Here is an 8,144-nt window from a genome sequence, read left to right as displayed (position 1 = left end):
AGTTACAGCTCAGAAACTGGTTGCACGCGGCCTGTACCTGCAAAACAACGGAAACTCCGGGTGTTTGGAGCTCCGCCTCCGACGATCAAGTTAGTACTTGAATATACATGGGAGAAAGCATGGAAAAAGAGATGAGATCTTCTCGGATTCCGAGATCAGGTGATTCTCTGGTATAAGAGAGTGTGGGGTATGCTGTAATAATTGTAGATGCCCCCAAAATGGGGAAAATCTCCTTCTTTAAGGGGTCATTGGAAAATGTGCCCCTTATTAGGTCACTCTGACCTAATTATTCTGGGCTGCGCCGAATTACGACTTTCTTGGGATTCGGGCCATTAAAGGCCGCCTTTTTCTCCTGAGTTCTAGGAAGGACATAAGTCGAATAGAGATTGGTCCAATTCGGACCAACCAGGGTATGACACGTGTCAAGATATGATTGGTCCACGTGGCATGGGTAAAATAACCCAAAACATTTGCCCCTCACAGATATGACACTGCGCGCCACATGGCATCTGTGACACATGTCACTCAACAATAAGCGATAAAAAATTTTTTACTGTAAATATTTTAACTTTTCTCATTCCAGGAAAATTACATAATTACCCTCAATTTTACCCCTATATAAATACTAACTTTACCCCCCTAGTTTTGGACGTTTCCAAAACATTCTAGAGAGATAAAGTCAAAAGTTAGAGAGAGAGTCTGCCTTCCGTCTGTGTTTGTGAACACAAACTCTGCTATTTTCCCGCCTGCATCAGCCGGTTCTCAACCGTCTATACCCCAAGCAAGCAAGGTTAACTTCTACAGCAACCTCAGTCGGTCATCTCCGCTTGCCCCCCTTTCAGAGACAAACGTAAGGTAACGCCTCTACCCCTTTCAACTCATTTTCATCTGTTTTAATTCATTTAATAAATGGACTCATCACCAACACACACGACACGACCTAGGTCAGTAGTCAGCCGGTCACCGAGGACGGCTGAGTCTGGGGCTGGGAGTGTCGGCTCTGGGTGCATGGAGCAAGTTTGTACTCCTCAATCAACCATCTATGTGTCTGTGTAGGACACGATGGCTAGAACCAAATAGACAGCCACAAGACAGCGTCAAAGAGACAATACTTTGGAAGTGTCGTCTAATGATATATCCCCAGTTGAGGGGTCTGAAAGCAATGAAGGCTCAGGGGAATATTCCCCGTCTAGGATTCCTAGAACCCCCAGCGACACAATCTTTTATGAGGGTAGAGACGGTGAGGGGGCTGTCTCCCAAATGAACATTGACGAAGCTGGCCTTGTACACAGAGACGGGGAAAAGTCCACAACGGGGTCAGCCGGTGATGAGGGAGATGGCGAGGACTCCGCTTTAGGGTCTGGCTCTAAGGATGATAGTGACACCCCCCTCTCCCCGCTTGAGGATAGTGAGGTTGAGGAGAGAAAGAAGTGGGAAGTTAAAGATGATCCTTTAAAACTCACATCTCCGCTAAATACAAGCGGGTAATGTCAAATGGCATTGAAAACTTTATAGCGAAACGGCCCCTGGGAAAGGGATATACTATCCGGGTGCCGCCTGAGCTAGGCACGATCTCATGGAAGGATGACTAAGAGAATGCTGATGCTTATTTTTGGTGCTTTGAGGTGCATTCCTAGTAGGCCTCCGTTTCCCGCTTCATCATGCAGTGAGGGCCATACTTAGGGCTTATGGCCTTGGAGTCTGGCAGCTCTCCCAAAATTCATGGGCTAACATTCTTGGATATGTTGCCGCTTGTGAAATGCAAAACTTGAACCCCAGCTGGGAGGCTTTTACTCACATGCACTATCTAAGCCGCAACATAGGCGGTTGGAGGGTGTGGTACACCCTGGCCACCCTCCCTCAATATCAGTTGACTTTGGACAAGGTATCCAAATATGGCGGTTGAAAGACCCGCTTTTATTTGTTGTCTTCCCCAACCCGCAGAGAGAACCGGGAGCTGCGCCGGTATAATAAAAAAACCCGACCTTCTAGGTTACAAATGTGCCCTCCCCCGGATACCGGGAGATGACTACGATGCAATCATGGAAACCAAGCCTTTTAAGCTCCATCCGGTGACTCTCTCAACCGAGGACGTTATCAAGGCCCCCAATAATTGGATTCCCATGTGTGCATGGTTAAAGGATGAGACGTTCTTATCCGCCTGTGGGCTTAGCACCATGTTTCCAAAGCGTACGTCTGACATGCATCCGGTTTAATGCCGCTTGTACCTCTGCTATTCAATCATGATTCTGTATTTAATATATTGGTTATTTTTATAGAAGAAGCTTTGAACATGGTGGCTGCGGAGAAGACCCCCAAGCGGTCCTCTACACAAATAAGGAGAAACCTGGCGGAGGCTAGGGCCGCCAAGCTGAAGGCGGAGGTAAATACTTTTGCTCCTTAGCCTAACTTTTTATCAAGTGTCACCGGTTGCTCATTTAATACTTTCTTAAATTGCAGGGTGGAGAGCTTCCCAGGTCCTTCACCAAGAATCTTTTCAAACAGAGACCGCCTCCACTCCAATCAAGCCTACTAAGTCTGCAAAAGCAACTTTAGGTAAGACGGGCTCTGAAGGGTCTTCTAGGAAGCACCGCCTTTGCATCGGGGAGAAAAATACCACCGTGGGAGGCTTCGGAGTGGGCTTTGATTTGGTCTCATTCGGCCTTTTTGCGCCTGTGGGTGGAGTAATCCCACAAGCTTCTGAAGGTAAATACAATCCCTTCGAATCCCCGCTTGAGCTGGGCTGGCCATTGCGAGTGAAATCTCACTCTCAACAAACTTCCTCGTCAGACAGGCGACATCAAACCGGTGCCGCCTATATAGCTCACTCACTTTTCACATATGGTGCAGATCAATCCCCCCGATGGTCGGTCGTCCAGGCGCATGCCCGGTCCATGCTGGCGGCCGTTCACAAGAAGGAGAAGGATGTTATTCTAGGCATTGAGGCGTTCAATGTTGAACGAATCCTTGCACTCCTGTCAGAGGTATACCTAATTTCCTTTTTTTGAAATAAGTATAAAATATCACGCATGACTGACACCATTTGTGTCTACAGACCATGCTTAGGGGTGAGGGACTCAAGCGGCCATATGCTTGAAAAAGGGAGGAGGTAAAAAGAGCCATTAGATCAGCTAGGGATTCCCAAGATGTTCCTGAATATCAGTGTACAATTAATGAACTTGAAACTAAAGCCAAATTGATGCAACAGGAGGATGAGATTAGGGGTATTAAGCAGGCCCTGGAGGAGGCAAAGGAGAAGGCCAACACGGCTGAGACCAACCTCAGGAAGGCGGGGGAAGACCTTAAGACCTTGCAGGGTGCCTCCTAGGAGAATACTAATCTCAAGGAGGAGGTTGAGAGGCTGAAAAAGGATGCGGAGCAAGTCCAAAAGAATCTCAAGGCAATAATCGAGGCGGAGCAAGAGCGCCTAATTTATGAGAATGAAGAAGACTCCGACACTCGAATGAAGATCGCCTGGGCTGCTCTTCACCCCAACAAAGACTATGGCATGTGGGCTCTGGCTTTCCAATATGCTGAACACGTGGTTTATTTGAGAGAAAAAGGGGAGCTGGAGCCCGAGTCCTTCGCCGCCTGGGCGAAAAGATAGCTTGAGGAGCCTGCTAAGGACCTCCCTGAAGAAGGGGAAGCCATTGAGCTTCAATCTGATGAGGAGATTCCCAAGGAGAGTCAGGCGGTTCAAAACCAAGCAGCTCAAACCAGGGTGTCCAGCATTAGGAGGACCAGGCGGCCCAACCTCAACCTTGATTTTTCAGCGGCAGCATGCCAAATTTAGATCTTTCTAGCCTGCGTGCCGAGTATTTGTCTGTTTTTACCGACTATAGATTTGGATAACAATTTAACTTCTTTTCTCCTAGATGTTGATCCGGTTAACAATATTTATCCGGTTTTAGCCGGTTTTGAATGAAATATGCCGACTAAGTCAGCTTGATGAAATTATATGGTTTTGATTCAATTTTTGCATGTGAATTCTGCAATTTTTTATTTCAAAATTTTTGCCTAACTTTTTAAAGCATCCGGCAATTCAGACAGTATACAGGCTACTCTTGCCCCTGGCGGTTGTGTAATTGGTTTCAGTACTTCTATGATTGATTGACTTTGGAATGTTTGATACTTTAAAGAGTATGGAATGTTCTTAAGTCAATCAATCACAGTAGTGATTGCCCCAAATCAAGTACGTAGCCGTCAAGAACAACCATTTTGCCCAAACGGGTATTCTTATATAATTTCTTTGTGAGCCAGGCGGATTGCCGCCTGACAGTCAATGGGACAAGGGACATATAGTCCTCCTGTTTGGTGGATCCCAAGCAACTTAAAGGCCATCTAGGATACCTGCTGACAGGCTAAAATCGTATCACCCAATCAAAAGTAATTCCTAAATCCTCTAACTAATGCAGATAGGGAAGTAGGGTCGAATCCACAGGGAAACTGGTCTTTTTATTCCTAATTAATTAGAGCAATCTAAATTATTAAGAAACAAATTAATAATATGGAAAGGAAACTAAACTACGAAGATTAAGGGTAAAGAGAAATCAATGAATAAAGGCCTAGGGCATAGGTTCACCAATAAATAACATTCCAGGGTAAGACATAATAATCAATCATAATGCATCAATTAATCAGATCATAAAGGGCTTTCGCTACGTATTTCAATCACAAAACTAATCTACCGGTATTAAATCTCATCTCTCGAATCTCGACTTAACCATTTATAAATTAACCTGCCTATTGAAATTAAGCCTAAATATCAATTCTCATCTCTCGAATCTCGAATCAATATTGCTAAACTCATACATAAAAGGCCAGCGCTAATCTAGTTGTAGAGCATTAAATCAATCAATAGGAAATTAATCAAGCATTGACAATCAACAACAATAAATTACCCCTTCATATTATTTATGGATCCCCATAAACCCTAGAAAGAAAACTACTCAAATATAATTAAATCTAAACTAAGCAAAGCAATTAACCAAGTCATGATGAAAGAAATAAAAATAAATAACTGAAATTAAAGTAGAAGAAATCGTTACCAAAGTAATCGGAATTTAAGAGTTGAATTCAGAATAAAGTTGTAGAGAGAGAAAATAATCTAAAAACTAAGTAGAGAGAGAAAATCTAAGAGAAAGAATAATAGAAGTGAAAGAAGAGAGATCTCGTCTAAAAAACTCTAAAAAGTATTTATATTAAACATTTAATTAATCCTAATTAAAACTAACAAAAATCGCCGAAGTCAACTCCTCAAAAACACGCGCCTGGTCGGGCACCACACCGCCCAATCGGGCCCGCCTTTTTGCTATCATGGGCGTCTCTCTCGCCCGGCCGGGCGCGAGACAGGGCGAAAGGTATTCTTTCCCGCCCGACCAGGCGCGCCTTCGGGCGGAGCCTTTTTTGGCCGAGCCACAATCCTTTGCAACTTGGACTTCTCGATTGGGCTCCGATTCTTCGACCCAATCCGGATTTCCTCTTCGAGTCTTAAATACTCGGTCCAATTGCCTTGGTATCACATGCACCAAGCCCTTAATCACCGGTTTGACAACTCTAACCGGCCCTAGGCTATGAAAACTGGTCGTGCTCCTCCAATGCTCGTAGTTGCTCCATAAAAATCTCAGGAAAATGCTCCAAAGGTGCAAATCCTTAAAAAACTCGACCAAAACTACGAAAACACTAGGAAACACCAATTAGTTATAAAAGTGGCTCTAAAGAGCCAAAAATACTACCAATTATGACCAAGAAACGGGGGTAAAACACTATATAAAATAGACATATCACCTGCAATCCATTGTACCTTGCTCGTCTGCCTCATTGGGGTGACTGGTACAACTTCGTGGAATAATCTAACAGAGAACTTCAGTAATTCACCGGCTGATGTCACTTGACATCCGGTTTTAAGCTTAATCATTCTTTTAGACTATTTTGGTCAGACAACTATGAGTTGACCAATTTGGTCGTTCAATCTTTGTTGTCTGCATATGTTGGTAGAACAAACAATAGAATGCCCTCTGCGACGATAACATCCGGAGGGGCGTCACCGGGCACCATGCTCAAATAGGAGCAGACAAATTTATAAAAATAATATTGCATCCGGCCATTGGCCTCGGTTTAATTTTTATTTAAAACACTAAGTCTTTTGACTTAGTTTAATTTCACTTATTTTGGGGTTCGCCTGTGTATTGCACAGACGGGGGTCCAACTTAAATATCAGGTTAGCCGCTAAGTTTTAACCTAGCTTATTCATTTGATGGTCCGTCTGTGTTTTTGGCAGACAGTAACTTTTAGTTGCGCATGTATATATACAAAGCAATTAGAGCAATATTGAAAAACAAAAACAACTTTTTCATTGATGGACTTTTTATTTACAAAAATTTACAAGTCTTAGAAGTAGTACTTTTTCAAGTTATCTACATTCCAAGTTCTGCACAGTCGCCTGCCATCTGGAGTTTCTAGCCGGTAGGTGCCGTTTCTTACATCTTCATAAATCCGGTAGGGGGCTTCCCAATTAGGAATTAGCTTTCCTTGCTCATTGGCCCTACCGGTTGCCTCCATTTTTCGTAACACAAAGTCCCCAACTTTCAAGGGCCATTTGTGAACTCTCTTGTTGTAGGCACGAGTCATTCTCAGACGGTAAAACTCATGACGTAAGGCAGCATTGCCCATGCGCTTTGGGAGTGAGTCCAATGCTAGCCGCATGGCCTCCCAGTTTGCCTCTTCATTGTATAGCATGACTCGTAGAGTTGGCTCATAATTCTCGATGGGCAAGACGGCTTCAACACCGTAAACCATGAGAAATGGGGTTTCACTAGTTGCCCCTTTTTCAGTTGTCCGGATGGCCCATAGGACATGAATTAACTCTTCAGCCCATAAACCACCGGCTCTCTCAATTTTCTTTTTAATACCGTCTGAGATAAGTTTGTTGAAGGCTTCAACTTGGCCGTTTGCTTAGGGTCGGCCGACTGATGCAACACAGTCTGAGATCCCTTGATCTCCCAACCAAGTTTTGAGCTGAGGCGTCTCAACTTGAGGTCCATTATCAAATACCATAGACATAAGTACCCCGAACCAGGTGATAATGTTCTTCCAGATGAAGGAGATGACATCTTTTGTCTTGATGCCTTTGACCGCCTCTACTTCCACCCACTTGGTGAAATAGTCCACAACCACAAGAATATATATAACGCTTTTTCGCCTGGTGTAGGCGTATACGGACCTAGAATGTCCATGCCCCATTTAGCAAACGGGACTGGGCTGTGGATTGCCGTTAGGTCAGTAGCCGGGCGATGGATAAGCTTGCCAAATCTTTAACACTTGTCACATTTCTTAACAAATTCCATGGCATCTGACTCTAGAGTGGGCTAGAAATAATGACGTCTGGCTCTGACGGCTAAGGATCTGCCGTCTGAATGAGAGGCGTAGTATCTCGCATGCAACTCTTCGAGAACTTCTCTCCCCTTTTCCGGGGTAACACACTTCAGTAAGGGCTTCAGATTCCCCACCTTGAAGAGTTCTCCTTCTCTCATCTCAAAGTTTGCTGCATGCTTTTACAACACGGCTGCCTCCTGGGGTGAATCAGGGAGCATGCCGCTTGTGAGATACGCCCGGATGCCATCCATCCAAGTAGAACTTTGGTCTAGAATTCCAATGGGCTCGTCATCAGATATACTTCGCTTTTCCATTACTTCCCAAAAGACCGACCGAGGCGTATCACAGGAGGCGGAGGATGCCAATTTTGACAGAGCATCCGCTTGGTTGTTCTCAGACCGGGGCACTTTACTTAGATGAAATTGTTCAAGTGTCCCTCCCTCAGCCTTGACCGCCTGCAAATAGTTGATCATAGCCATATGGGTGGCTTCATACTCACCATAGTATTGACTAATGACAAACTAAGAATCATAGCAGGCGTTAATTTTTGTTGCCCCTGTCGCGCTACACTTGCGGATACCGGCTAACAGGGCTTCATATTCCGCCTCATTGTTTGAGGCATGGAACTTGAACCGTAGTGCATACTCATATTTTTCTCCTTCCGGAGATTGACAGATTATGCCTGCACCACAACCGTTTATAGTAGAGCTCCCTTCTACATGCACCTTCCAAATCTGATCAAGATTGTCCGAAGTAACCGGCCTTGTCAT

Source organism: Chenopodium album, chromosome 8 (genome assembly GCF_948465745.1).
Source record: "Chenopodium album chromosome 8, dcCheAlbu1.1, whole genome shotgun sequence".
In the NCBI taxonomy this organism is placed as follows: Eukaryota; Viridiplantae; Streptophyta; class Magnoliopsida; order Caryophyllales; family Amaranthaceae; genus Chenopodium; species Chenopodium album.
This window is presented reverse-complemented; position numbering follows the sequence as displayed.